This window comes from Papio anubis, chromosome 6 (genome assembly GCF_008728515.1).
Source record: "Papio anubis isolate 15944 chromosome 6, Panubis1.0, whole genome shotgun sequence".
Lineage (NCBI taxonomy): Eukaryota > Metazoa > Chordata > Mammalia > Primates > Cercopithecidae > Papio > Papio anubis.
Window position 1 is genome coordinate 135,197,296 of NC_044981.1, and position 15,043 is coordinate 135,212,338.

General features: G+C 37.0%; 1 pseudogene; it reads left to right on the forward strand.

Annotated features, from left to right (window-relative positions):
* Positions 1–8,990: 8,990 nt before the first annotated feature.
* LOC101013318 lies at positions 8,991–11,438 on the forward strand (annotated as a pseudogene).
* Positions 11,439–15,043: the final 3,605 nt, after the last annotated feature.

Below are 15,043 nucleotides of genomic sequence, written 5' to 3' on the forward strand. Positions count from 1 at the left end.
AAACCAAAATTATCATAAGCCTAAAGTTACCTTTGTTCTGGCTAACAAAAGTAATTTAAAAGGTAAGTGACAAGAACCACTGAGAAAGTTCATAGTATTATTTTGAAAAAGATTTGAAGGAAATTCTGCAAGGTTTGACTAGGATCGAGAACTTAGTAATTAAGCTTACTAAATGTTTCTTGTTTAATTAGCAGAGGATTTTAAAAAACAACTTCTTAGAAGTTATAATTGATATACAATAAACTGTACACATTGGTCAGCTCAATCAAGATAATGAACATATCTATTACCCCCCTAAAGTAACTTTACATCTTTTTGCAATTCTTTTCTTCTGTTATTTTATTTTATTTTATTTGCAGCTACTATTAATGGGATTACTTTTTAAATTTGTTTTTCAGATTGTTCACTATTGGCATATAGAAAAGCTACTAATTTTTGTACGTTGATTTTGTACCCTAAAACTTTACTGAATTTGTTTATGAGTTCTAATATTTTTAGTGGAATTTTTAGATTTGTACATCTTAGATATAAGATGACATCAGTGCAGACAATAATAATTTGACTTATCTTCCAATTTGGATGTTCTTTATTTCTTTCTCTTGTCTGATTGCTCTAGCTAAGACTTCCAGTGATACATTTAATAACACTGGCAAAAGTGGGTATCTTTATCTTATTTCACATCTTAGAGAAAAGGTTTTCAGATTTTCCCCTTTCAGTATGTTCCTTCTATATCCAGTTTTTTGTGGTTTTTGTTATGAAGGGATGTTACATCTTATCAAATGCTTTCCAGTATCAATTCAAATGATCATATTTTTGTCCCTTATTCTGTTGATGTGATCATATGATTTTTGTCCTTTATTCTGCTGATCTGATGTATCACGTTGACTGATTCGCATGTATGGAACTACTCTTATATCCCTGGGATAAATCCCACCTGCATATAATGAATTATCTTTTTAATGTGTTGTTGAATTTGGTTTACTAGTATTTTGCTGAGGATTTTTGCATTAATGTTCATCAGAGACATTGGCCTCTAGTTTTTTTTTTTTTTGTTATGTCTATGTTTAGCTTTTGGTATCAGAGTAATACTGGCCTCACAGAATGAGTTTGGAAGTACTCCTTCCTCCCCAGCTTTTTGCGATGGATTGAGTAGGATTGGTATTTGTTGTTTAAATGATGATTAAATTTAAGAGTGAAGCAAGCCATCAGTTCCTGAGCTTTTCTTTGATGGGAGACCTTTTATTATGGCTTCAATTTTATTATGGCTTCAACCTTTTATTGCTCTATTTAGGTTTCTTTTCAGATATGATAAGTTTGATATATTTATTTACTTTTTATTTTCTCAACTTTTATTATAGGTTTGGGGTCACATGTGCAGGCTTGTTACATGGGTAAATTGCATGCCACTGGGATTTGGTGTATAGATGACTTTATCACCTAGGTAATGAGCATAGTACCCAATCGTTTTTGGATCCTCACTCTCCTCCTACGCTCCCCTCTCAATTAGGGCCCCGGTGACTATTGTTCTCATATTTGTGTCCATGTGTGCTCAGTGTTTGGCTCCCTACTTATAAATAAGAAAATACAGTTTTTGGTTTTCTGTTCCTGTGTTAATTCAGTTAGGATAATAGCCTTCAACTCAATTCATGTTGCTGAAAATGACATAATCTTGTCTTTTTATGGCTGCATAGTATTCCATGGTATATTTGTACCACATTTTGTCTATCCAGTCTAGAGCAGATGAGTATCTAGATTGATTCCATGTTTTTGCTATTGTAATTGGTACTGCAATGAGCATACACATACATGTGTATTTATGGTAGAATTATTTATATTCCTTTGCATATATACACAGCTATGTGATTACTGAATTGAATGGTAGTTCTGTTATAAGTTCCTTGAGAAATCTCTAAATTGCCTTCCATAATGACTAAAATAATTTACATTCACATCAGCAGTATATAAGCATTTCCTTTTCTCTGCAACTTCACCAACAGCTGTTATCTTTCAGCTTTTTAATAATAGTAATTGTGACTAGTGCAAAATGGAATATCATTGTGGTGTTGATTTGCATTTCTCTAATGATTAGTGAAGTTGAACACTTTTTCATATGCATGTTGGCTGCCTGTATGTCTTCTTTTGAGAAGGGTGTTAATATTCTTTGCCCAATTTTTAATGGGGTTGTTTGGTTTTTGTTTGTTGATTTGAGTTCCTTATAGATTCTATTCTTAGTAGCCATGAGTAGAATAAAATACTCAGAAATATAGCTAACCACAGGGGTGAAAGATCTCTACAATGAGAACTAGAAAATACTGCTGAAAGAAATCAGAAACTACACAAATGGAAAAACAGTCCATGCTCATGGATTGGAAGAATCAATATTGTTAAAATAGTCACATTGCCCAAAGCAGTTTACAGACTCTATGTTATTCCATTCAAACTACCAATGTCATTTTTCACAGAATTAGAAAACTTATTCTAAAATTCATATGGAAACCAAAAAGAGCCTGAATAGCCAAAACAATTCTATGCAAAAAGAACAAAGCTGGAGTCATCACACTAGCCAATTTCAAATTACACTACAAAACTACAGTAAGTAAAACATCATTGTACTGGTACAAAAACAGACACACAGACCATGCAACAGCATAGAAGACCCAGAAATAAGGCTGCACCACAACAGCCATCTGAACTTTGACAAAGTAAGTGATAACAAGAAATGCTAAAAGGACTCCCTAGTCAATAAATAGTGCTGGGATAAACGGTCTAGCTATATGCAAAAGACTAAAACTAGACTCCTTCCTTACACCATGTACAATAATCAACTCAAAATGTAATAAAACTTTCATGTAAGGCCTAAACTCTAGAAGAAAACCTAGGAAATAGCACTCTGGACATAGGCTTTGGCAAAGTTTTTGTGACAAACTTTCCAACAGAAATTGCAACAAAAACAAAACTAAAGCAAGGCATAATTAAACCAAAGAACTTCTGCATAGAAAAAGAAGCTATCAACAGAATTGACTCCTTTATCATTATATAGTGACCTTCTTTTTCTCTTCTTATATTTCTTGTTTTTTTTTCTGAAATAAATATAGCTACTCCTGCTCTTTTTTGGTTTCTAATGGAATGAAATATATTTCTCTATCTTTTGTTTTCAGTCTATGTGTGTCTTCATATGTGAAGTGTAGGCAACAGATTAATGGGTCTTGTTTTTTCATCCATTCAGCCACTCTGTGTCTTTTAAGAGTTTAGTCCATTTTACATCATATATATATATATATATATATTTTTTTTTTTTTGAGACGGAGTCTCGCTTTGTCACCACTCCAGGCTGGAGTGCAGGGAACGATCTCGCTCACTGCAAGCTCCACCTCCTGGTTCATGCCATTCTCCTGCCTCAGCCTCCGAGTAGCTGGGACTACAGGCGCTACACCACCTCACGCCCAGCTAATTTTTTTTTTTTTGTATTTTAGTAGAGACGGGGTTTCACCGTGTTAGCCAGGATGGTCTCGATCTCCTGACCTTGTGATCCGCCCGCCTCAGCCTCCCAAAGTGCTGGGATTACAGGCGTGAGCCACCGTGCCCGGCCAATGTTGTTTTTGATAAGTAAGGACTTACTCTTGATATTTTGTAATTTATTTATTTTCTGGCTGTTTTGAGGCCTTCTCTTCCTTCTTTCTTTCCTTTCTATCCTCCTTTAGTGAAGGTTATTTTCTCTGGTGATATGATATGATTTGGTTTCTTGCTTTTTATTTTTTGTGTGTCCACTGTATATTTTTTTGGTTGGAGGTTACTATGAGGCTTAAAAATACTATCTTGTAACCCATTATTTTAACCTGATAACAACTTTACACTCCATAAACAAACAAAAATAAAACTTATAAAAACTCTGTGACTTAGCTTTATATACCCACTTTTTTGTTGTTTCTATTTATATCTTGTTGTACTGACTGTGTCTTGAAAAGTTGTAGTTATTATTTTTTGATTGGTTCATTGTTTATTCTTTCTACATAGGAAGAGAGTAGTTTGCACACTGTAGTTGAGTGTTATGATAGTTTATGTTTTTCTTTGTACTTACTATTACCAGTGATTTTTGTACCTTCAGATGATTTCTTATTGCTCATTAATGTCATTTTTTAAGTGTGTTTCAAATATTCCCTTTATCGTTTCTTCTAGGACAGGTCTGGTGTTGATGAACTCCTTTAGCTTTTGTTTGTCTGGAAAAGTCTTTATTTCTCCTTCATGTTTGAAGAATATTTTCACTAGATATACTATTCTAGGGTAAAAGGTTTTTCTCTTCATTGCTTTAAATATGTCATGCCATTCTGTCCTGGCCTGTAAGATTTCTACTGCAAAATTTGCAGCCAGATAAAAAAGGAATCCTTGTACACTGTTGGTGGGAATACAAATTAGTACAACCACTAAAGAGAATGGTTTGGAGGTTCCTCAAAAAACTAAAAATAGAGCTACCATATGATCTAGCCATCCCACTGCTGGGTATATACCCAAAAGAAAGGAAATCAGTATATTAAAGAGATATGTGCACTCCCATGTTTGTTGCAGCACTGTTCACAATAGCTAAGATTTGGAAGCGACCTAAGTGTCCATCAACAGATGAATGGATCAAGGAAATATAGTCCTATTTGGGTGAAATCTGTTTGGTATTCTATAACCTTCTTGTACTTGGTTATTGGTATTTTCCAGGTTTGGGAAGTTCTCTGTTATTATCCTCTTGGATATCTACCCCTATCTCTTTCTCTACATCCTTTTTAAGGCCAATAACTTTTAGATTTGCCCTTTTGAAAGATCCTGTATGCATGCTTCATTGTTTTTACTCTTTTTCTTTTATCTCCTCTGACTGTGTAATTTCAAATAGTCTATCTTCAAGCTCACTAAGCCTTTCTTCTGATTGATCAATTCTGCTATCAAAAGACTCTGATGCATTCTTCAATATGCCAATTGCATTTTTCAGTTTGGAATTTCTGCTTGATTCTTTTTAATAATTTCAGTCTCCTTGTTAAATTTGTCTGATAGGATACTGAATTCCTTTTCTGTGTTATCTAGAATTTATTTGAGTTTCCTCAACACAACTATTTTAAATTCTCTATGTGAAAAGTCACATATCTCTGTTTCTACAGGATTGGTCACCAGTATCTTATTTAGTTCATTTGGTGACATCATGTTTTCCTGGAAGGTGTTGATGCTAGTATACGCTCTTTGATTTCTGGTCATTGAAAAGTTTGGTATTTACTATAGTCTTCACTGTCTTGGATTATTTGTATTCTTCCTTCTTGGGAAGGTTTTCCAGATATTTGAAAGACTTGCATGTTGTGATCTTAGCTGTTGTGATCTTAGCTGTGATCTTAGAGTCACCCCAAGCACAGTAATGCTGTGGTTTTTCCATACTCATAAAGGTACCACCTTGATGGTCTTGGGCAAAATCTGAGAGAATTCTCCAGATTACCAGGCAGATACTCTTGTCCTCATCTCTTACTTTCTCCCAAACAAACAGTCTCTGTCTCTCCATTCTGAGCCACCTAAACCTGGGGGTAGATTGACACAAGCACCCCGGTAGCCACCACCACTATGACTACACTGGGTCAGACCTTAAGCCAGCATAGCACTGGGTCTTGCCCAAGCCCTGCTGTAAACACTCCCTGGTCACTGTTTATATTTTCTGAAGGCCCTGGGACTCTACAACTATCAGATGGCAAAGCCAGCCAGGCCTGTGTCCTTCCCCTCAGGGCAGAAAGGTCCTCCAGGTCCTGGGTGGGTCCCTAGATGCCATTAGGGGGTCAGGGACTAGAGTCAAAAACTTTAGAAGTCTACCTGGTGTTCTGTTATACAGTGGCTGAGCTGGCACTCAAGCCACAAGACACAGTCCTTCACATGCAAAGTTATTTTGTATATTGTTCGGTTCAGTGTGCTAATAATTTGTTGAGAATTTAGGCACTGAAATTTAAGATATATGAGTCTTTAGTGTTCTTTCTGTAGTTTATTTCCTTTTTTTTTTTTTTTTTTTTTTTTTTTACTGTGGTCATCAAAATTTGATATAAATATTGGAAAGTATTCTTTCATATTCTATTTTCTGGAAGAAATTGTACAGAATTAGAACTAGTTCTTCTTTAAAGGTTTAATAGATTTCTACAGTAAAGCAATAGACCTGGAGATTTGTTTTTCAAGACCTTTTAAATTATGAGTTTAATTTCTTATATAGTTTAGGACTGCCAAGATTATATGTTTTGTGTTCAGTGAGTTTTGTTAGTTTGTGCTTTTTTGAAGAATTATTTTATTTCTTCCAACTTAAAATTTATAAGCATATAATTATTCATAGTATTTCCTTATTATTCTTTTGCTCTCTATAGAGTTTGTAGGGATATTTCATTCCTTATTTCCAATATTGGGAATTTGTGTCTTCTCTTTTTTTAATCGTTGTCAATTTTGCCACATCAATTGTATTGATCTTTTGAGATGACCAGCATTTTGTTATATCTATTTTCTCAAATTGTTTTGTCATTTATAATTTCACTGATTTCTGCTCTTTGTTATTCTTTTTTTCTGCTGGCTTTAGATTTACTTTGCTTTTTTTTTTTTAAATTTAGTTCAATCAAGCTAATTCCTTTGAGAGTTTCTCTTTGAAACATGTTTGAGAATTTCCCTATTACCTCTGTGTCATTGATTTCTAGTTTAGTTCCATTATTATGCTAAATTAATTACATGTGAAATAAGCTCTGCATACTTTTAATTATTTTGAAGTTTTTGTATTTGTTTATGACTCAGAATATGGTCTTTATTGGTGAATGTTCCATGGATATTTGAAAACAATGTGTATTTTGCTATGGTTCGCTGGAATAATCTATTATTCAATTAGATTCTGTTGGTTGATGACGCTGTTTAGTTTTTCTGTATCTTTGGTGATGTTATTTAGTTATCCTGAATCTTTTGCTTAATTATTATATCAATTTCTAAAAGAGGAGTATTTAATTTTCTAAATGCAATTGCAGATTTGTTTATTCTTATAGACAGCCTATCATTGAATTATGACTTTTTATCCATTTTACCAATATCTGTCTTTTAGTTGGTTAGAGCATTTATATTTAAAGTAATCATTGACATGTTAAGGCTTATGTTGCCTTTTTTTTTTTTCCTTGTTCCCTCTATTTCTCACTCTTTTAATTATTTTCTTGTCTTTCTCTGGGTTACATGAACATTTTTAGAATCCCATTTTTATTTATTTATAGTTTTGTTTAGCATATCTTTTTGTATAGTTTTTCTTAATGATTGCTATAGGAATTACAGTACACCAAAGTAAGTTGTCACTGTGTACTGATAATAACATTTTACCACTTCAAATGAGGTCTAGAAACCTTGCTTCCATTTAGGCTCCCTGTGTCTTCCTCACTTTTTAAAATGTAATTGTCTTAAGTATAACATCCACATAGAGTAAACCTAAGATACTGTTATAATTTTTGCTTCAACCATTAAATATGATTTAAACACACATGAATAATCTATTATATTTTACCCCATTTTGCCTATTCCATTACTTTCTGTTTTCTGAAGTTACCAGTCTCATTCTGTTTTTAGCTTCCCTCTATTTGAATTTCTCTGGCCATTCTTCAATTATAAGCCTATTGGATAAACATTTTCTTAGTTTACCTTTATCTAAGCAAGTCTTTATTTTCTCTTTATTCCTGAAAAATATTTCTTTCAGCACTGAAAAATATTGTGCCAATTTATGCTGGTTTTCATCATTTCAGATGAAAAATTTGTTGTTATTTGAAATATTGCTTCCCTATAAGAAATGTGTATTTCTCTCCAACTCCTGCACCAAACTTCTAGTGAACAACAACAAAAAAGAAAAACAGCATTATGGCTGCTGCTACATTTCTACTTTCCCAATCTCATACAAAAATTTCTCCTTTGGTACATTCTAACTAGATTGATACAGTGAAGAAAATCTTGAAAAAAGCACTTCTGCCTAGCCAATTTGGCATACTACAAAACCATCACAATTTGCCCTTTGTCAACTTGGCATTATAAACCTCTCTAGATCACACTTATCCTCAACATAAAGGCAACAGAACCATCATGTTTCTGTCTAATACAATGCAAATAGGCCTCCCACAACTGAAAATGCAAATCAAAATAATAAAGAAAAACTCGTAACTATTCCAATCCTAGTTTTTTTCAGCAAGTCTTATCACCATTGCTAGTATTTATAACTAACTTTTTAGACTACCCTTTTCATGTCCTCTTTGCCTTCACTCAGCAGGCACCTCAGCGTCTTACGTATTTTTGCCTGGTGGCGACTCAGACCTTCAATTCTGAAAGATCTGGGGACTCTTAAGCAGGGATGCCTACATTGGACTGCTATACATTTTTATTGACTTGACACAAGACGTGAGAGTATTAAGAGCACTCTAGTTGTTTGTTTCTCACAAGAATATATTGTAGCATTTCTGAAACTAGGTTGAACGAAAAAATTGAATTAACTTTTAGGTAATATGAGTCAGGATTATCATCATCAGAGAAAGAAGATAGAAGTAAGTACAGGGGTGCGGTGAGGTTGGAGGAAGGCTACAAAGCACCCTGTGGAGCTGGCTTAGAGTCAGAGTTACCAGTATAAACTCATGTATCATGCATGTACAAACTGATAGAGAAATCAATGTAGATATATGTGTATATATGAGTTAGCATACATATACAGGCAAAGTAAAAAGCTGACAAAATGGGAGAAAACAATTATTAAAAAGTCACGGCTGCGCGGTCGCCGCTGCAGCCGCCGCCGCCCAGAGCCTCGCGAGCTCATTTGTGCCTGGCTGTTCCCCATCCCTCTCTCCCCAGTGTTTATTGTCTGAGCCATTGGCTGCCCCTAAAGTTTTGGCTCTTTCCCTTAGTAACAGCTTTTACCTTCTTCCTCAATTCCTCTTCCCTCTCACGCCCTTCCCACGCGCGCCGCCTCCCGCCGCCGCTGGCCGCTTGCGCCCCCGCCCCTCCCACCGCGGCGGGAGCACCTCCGCGCGCCACCTGGGGACCCGCGCAATGCTCCCTGGCCAGCCTGCGCGGCGCCCATCCCTGCGCCCTCCGCTCGCTGGGGTTATGATTGCCTCTCACCCCCACGAAGGGGTTATTTTGGGGTAGTTGGAGGCGGCGGCGGCGGCGACGACGGGAATTTCCTTGTGCCTCCATTCCCGGGAGCGGGAAGCGGCGTTGGAAGCCACCGTTTCCAGAATCAGTAACAGCAACTTGTGATTGGCGATGACCGGATATTCCCTTGCACATCCCCTCAGCAATGCACTGCCAATGGGTTATATCCTGTGCTGTGACCTCATGGTTTAAGTGGGAATAAAGATGAGTATAAGCAGTGATGAAGTCAACTTCGTGGTATACAGATACTTGCAAGAGTCAGGATTTTTTCATTCAGCATTTACCTTTGGTATAGAAAGCCGTATCAGTCAGTCCAATATAAAGGGTGCCCTCGTCCCACCTACTGCATTGATTTCTATCATCCAGAAAGGTTTACAGTATGTAGAAGCAGAAGTTAGTATTAATGAGGATGGTACCTTTATTCATGGTCGACCAATAGAGTCTGTGCCTGATTAAATGCCGTAATGCCTGATGTAGTACAAACAAGACAACAGGCTTATAGAGATAAGCTTGAATCGCAACAGGCAGCAGCTGCCGCAGCTGCAGCCAACCAACAAGGATCTGAAAAAAAAAACGGAGAAACCACAGCAAATGGGGAGGAGAATGGAGCACATACTATAGCAAATAATCATACTGATAGGATGGAAGTGGATGGGGACGTTGAAATCTCTCCTAATAAAGCAGTTGTGTTATGGGGCCATGAATCTGAAGTTTTCATCTGTGCCTGGAACTCTGTTAGTGATCTCCTAGCATTAGGGTCTGGAGACTCAACAGCAAGAATAGGGAATCTTAGTGAAAACAGCACCAGTGGCTCTACACAGTTAGTATTTAGACATTGTATAGGAGAAAGAGGGCAAGATGTTCCAAGCAACAAGGATGTAACATCTCTAGATTGGAATAGTGAAGGTACGCTTCTAACAACTGGTTCCTACGATGGGTTTGACAGAACATGGACTAAATAAAGATGGTAACCTTGCTAGTACCTTAGGGCAGCATAAAGGCAATATTTGCATTAAATGGAATAAGAAAAGAAATTTTGTCCTAAGTGCTGGAGTAGACAAGACTACAATTATTTGGGATGCACGTACCGGTGATGCCAAGCAACAGTTTCCTTTTCATTCAGCACCAGCATTAGATGTTGATTGGCAGAGCAACAACACCTTTGCTTCTCGTAGTACAGATATGTGCATTCATATCTGTAAATTAGGACAAGACAGACCTATTGAAACATTCCAAGGACATACGAATGAAGTAAATGTTACCAAATGGGACCCAGCTGGCAATCTCCTGGCCTCCTGTTCTGATGACATGACTTTAAAGATATGGAGTATGAAACAAGACAATTGTGTCCATGATTTGCAAGCACATAAAGAAATTTATACTATCAGGCCGGGCGCGGTGGCTCAAGCCTGTAATCCCAGCACTTTGGGAGGCCGAGACGGGCGGATCACGAGGTCAGGAGATCGAGACCATCCTGGCTGACACGGTGAAACCCCGTCTCTACTAAAAAATACGAAAACTTAGCCGGGCGAGGTGGCGGGCGCCTGTAGTCCCAGCTACTCGGGAGGCTGAGGCAGGAGAATGTCGTAAACCCGGGAGGTGGAGCTTGCAGTGAGCTGAGATCCGGCCACTGCACTCCAGCCTGGGCGACAGAGCGAGACTCCGTCTCAAAAAAAAAAAAAAAAAAAAAAGAAATTTATACTATCAAATGGAGTCCAACAGGACCAAGGACTAATAATCAAAATGCCAACCTTATGTTAGCAAGTGCATCCTTTGATTCTACTGTTAGGTTATAGGATGTAGACCGAGGGATATGCATCCATACCTTGGCAAAACACTAAGAGCCTGTGTACAGTGTAGCTTTCAGTCCTGATGGCTGGTATCTGACCAGCGGTTCTTTTGACAAACGTGTACACATCTGGAACACACAGACAGGTGCTCTAGTTCACAGCTAGAGGGGAACAGGCGGAATTTTTGAAGTTTGCTGGAATGCAGCAGGAGACAAAGTTGGAGCCACTGCATCAGATGGTTCAGATTGTGTATTAGACTTTTGGAAATAGCACTACTAGTTGGAAGCCATGGACCAACTGTGAATCTGTACATAGCCAAAATGACTGTCCCTGACCCACGTACTGCTATAGTCTCACTTGAACCATGGCCAGTCGACCACGGCCAAATCTAAAAGAAATATGGGCCAGGCGCAGAGACTCATGCTTGTAATCCCAGCACTTTGGGAGGTTGAAGCAGAAGGATCAAGGGTCAGGAATTCGAGACCAGCCTGGCCAGTATGGTGAAACCCTGTCTCTTCTGAAAATACAAAAATTAGCTGGACATAGTAGTGTGCGCCTGTAGTCCCAGCTACTCGGGAGGCTGAGGCAGAATCGCTTGAGCCCGGGTGGCGGAGGTTGCAGTGAGCAGAGATTGTGCCACTGCACTCCAGACTAGGCAACAGAGCAAGACTTTTTCTCAAAAAAAAAAAAAAAAAAAAAAAAAAAAAAAAAGGAAAGAAATATATACATACAATTTATATAAACAAAATTGCACCCTGAAGATGACAGAGTTTTGTCACAGCTTGTGAATTCTGTTCACCAAGTGCTAGAATCTAATCTGCTGTGCTGCTAAAATAGCATTTAGAAGTTTTGGATATGAAAAACAGAAGAGAGAAAAATACACATTATAAAAGCAGAACACACATGTGCCAGGTTTTGGATACTAAATGGCAGCCTCATTTTTCCCCCTTGAATCAGCAAACACCATGGATTATATTCTTTTTTTCCCTTCAGTAGTGAGCAGTTTGTATGTACAGAGAAAATGGGCACAAAAACTTGCAGCGGTAGTTTGTTCTTGCTTTAAAATTTTGTTTTTGGTTTAGATTATGGATGCATGAAGTAAGGGAGTGAACTAGTTTCTTGTTTATATTTTTTCACATTTTAAACACCAAAAAAATTCTTTAAAACATTTTAATGCATTCGTTTGAAGAGGTAGATATTTGGTACATTTTATGGCTCCCAGCATATATTCAATTGGTGCATGTTGTGGAAGGGGGAATTGGAAATTAAATGAAAACATATGACTTTGGTCATGTCAGTCTGTAAGACGCATCAGTAAAAGATGTATTATACTCTGTTGGTTTTGGTTTTTGGTTTTGCTTTTTTTGTTTGTTTGTTTTTTGTTTTTTGGTGATGTGGCATAAATGCAATAGTTTCCTTTTTGGGACATATTTCTACCAATTAAAGACTAGAAGGGCACAAATTTTTTTTTTTTTAATTACCGTAGAGAAAATACATTAAAAAAATTGGCTGGGCACAGTGGCTCACACCTGTAATCCCAGCACTTTGGAAGGCCAAGGCGGGTGGATCACCTGAGGTCAGCAGTTCTTGACCAGCCTGGCCAAGATGGTGAAACCCCGTCTCTACCAAAAATACAAAAATTAGCCAGGTACAGTGGCGGGTGCCTGTAATCCCAGCTACTCGGGAGGCTGAGGCAGGAGAATCACTTGAACCTAAGAGGAGGAGGTTGCAGTGAGCCTAGATCGCGCCACTGCACTCCAGCCTGGGCGATAGAGTGAGAATCCATCCAAAAAAAAAAAAAAAAACTTCTGATGTTTTGCAGCCATAAATGAATTATGGTAGAAATGTGCACTATTGTGAAAAGGGGCAAAGTAGTTTTGGGTTTTTTTGTTGTTTGTTTTGCTTTGTTTTTTTAGGAGATTAAAATGTTTCTGGATAAGAATTCGCTTCTCCAATTGTCTATCATTCTGTGTACAAGCTTAAATATGTAATGTAATCAAACTCCAGTATTAAAAATCTCTCATGTTTTTTCTTTATCCTAAGCAAGATAATGGCATATAGCACTGCCATTACATGGCAAAATGTTTGCTACCTTAGTTTAAAAACCAATCTCTAAAACAGAAGACTTGCTTCAAGGTGTTTTTAAACAGCAGTGATTCCGATTTTTTTTTATGAAAGTATAATTGCACTAACCTTCTGCCTGCTGCTCTGATTCTGCATTTGTGGTAATTGTGACTACATGTTTTTCAAATATAGATAGATTTAAGTCGCTAATTTTTTTCCGGTATCACTACTATATCATGTCTTTTACTCTGTTTATAATATTAAGTATTTTCTTAAAGATATAGATATTAAATTAAACCTCTTGTTCTCATGCAGCTAAGAGTAACATATACAGACAAACAATGGTTTGAAGCCATGTTTATATGTGTGACTAATAAGGCTTGTCATGATTAACATAATCCAGGTATGTCATTTCTGAAGAGAAAGCTCGTCAAATTTATATCTCAAATATTTTAATTGAAGAATTCCTTATTGTTGAGCTTAGCAAATTAATAACACTATTTCTGTCATGAATTATTTTGAGGCCTTTTAGTACTAAAATTTTAACTTTTAAGTTTGAGTAGAAACTGATTTAACCCAAGTAATGCAGCTTTGATTTTCAGCTTTCGTTGCTTTGCTGTTTTTACAAAACAGCATTGATTGAAACAAGTCTTGGTTTCACTAAGGTAGGGTAGCAATTGCTATTGGTAGAGTATATAAATACACTTAATTTCACAATACATTGTTATATGTATCCCAGTTGTTAGTGGGGACTATGAGACTATAATAATATTTTTAAAAATTTACATACAGGCCGGGCGCGGTTGCTCAGGCCTGTAATCTCAGCACTTTGGAAGGCCGAGGTGGGCGGATCACGAGGTCAGGTATAGTGAAACCCTGTCTCTGCTAAAAGTACAAAAATTAGCTGGATGTGGTGGCATGTGACTGTAGTCCTAGCTACTCAGGAAGCTGAGGCAGGAGAATCGCTTGAACCTGGGCAGCAGAGGTTGCAGTGAGCTGAGACCATGCCATTGCACTCCAGCCTGGGTGACAGAGTGAAAGTTCATCTCAAAAAAAAAAAAAAAAAAAAATTACATCAGAAGAGGCAATCATTTACGATGGTTTTGTGCCAGCTCTTTTTAGGGTTTTGAATTTAGGTTTTGAATTAGAGATATTTAGAACTTATTAACCTGTGACTTCTGTAGGAAACCTAACATGCTGAGTACCTGGCACTTTAATTCCTGCTTTTATTGCAAGAGGTCCACATCTGTGGTTGGTCTCTGTTATTGTTTAAAAATAAAAATAAAAATTATAAAAAGTCTGTGCAATAATTTTAAAATGTGCTCCCAGGAATAGACACAAATGTTTAGAGTATCTTTTAAGTTGCATTTTCCTTTAGCCATGCATTTGTCAATTGCACTGAATTTAAACCTGAAAGTCAGAGATGATTATTGATGTTACTTTTATATTTTTATATGGACAATTTATTCATTTGCATATACTTACTTTTTCCCAGCTGATTAAAAGCTAGTCAAGAAATTCTGCAATGCAGCTGCCAAAATAGACAGCTACATTTTTATGATATTGTCATCTTTTCTGTTTTTTTTTTTTTCCTGTAGCTATTTTACTTAAGCGTAGTAACCACAATAGGACATACAAAAGGACATATAAAAGACTATAAATACAGAGCTTTATTATCCTGACGTCTTGGGTCTTTTAAGTATACACTTTTCTGAAAGGCATCCATTTTGTAGCCTTGGGTTCTTCATGAGCATGTGATTGTTTATTTTTGCTGCTGTTCTCTACATCATCATTGCCTGTTGATGTGCCAAGATGCTGCTCCAATCATATACACCATGGAATACTATGCAGCCATAAAAAAGGATGAGTTTGTGTCCTTTGTAGGGACATGGATGCAGCTGGAATCCATCATTCTTAGCAAACTATCACAAGAACAGAAAACCAAACACCGCATGTTCTCACTCATAGGTGGGAACTGAACAATGAGATCACTTGGACTCGGGAAGGGGAACATCACACACCGGGGCCTATCATGGGGA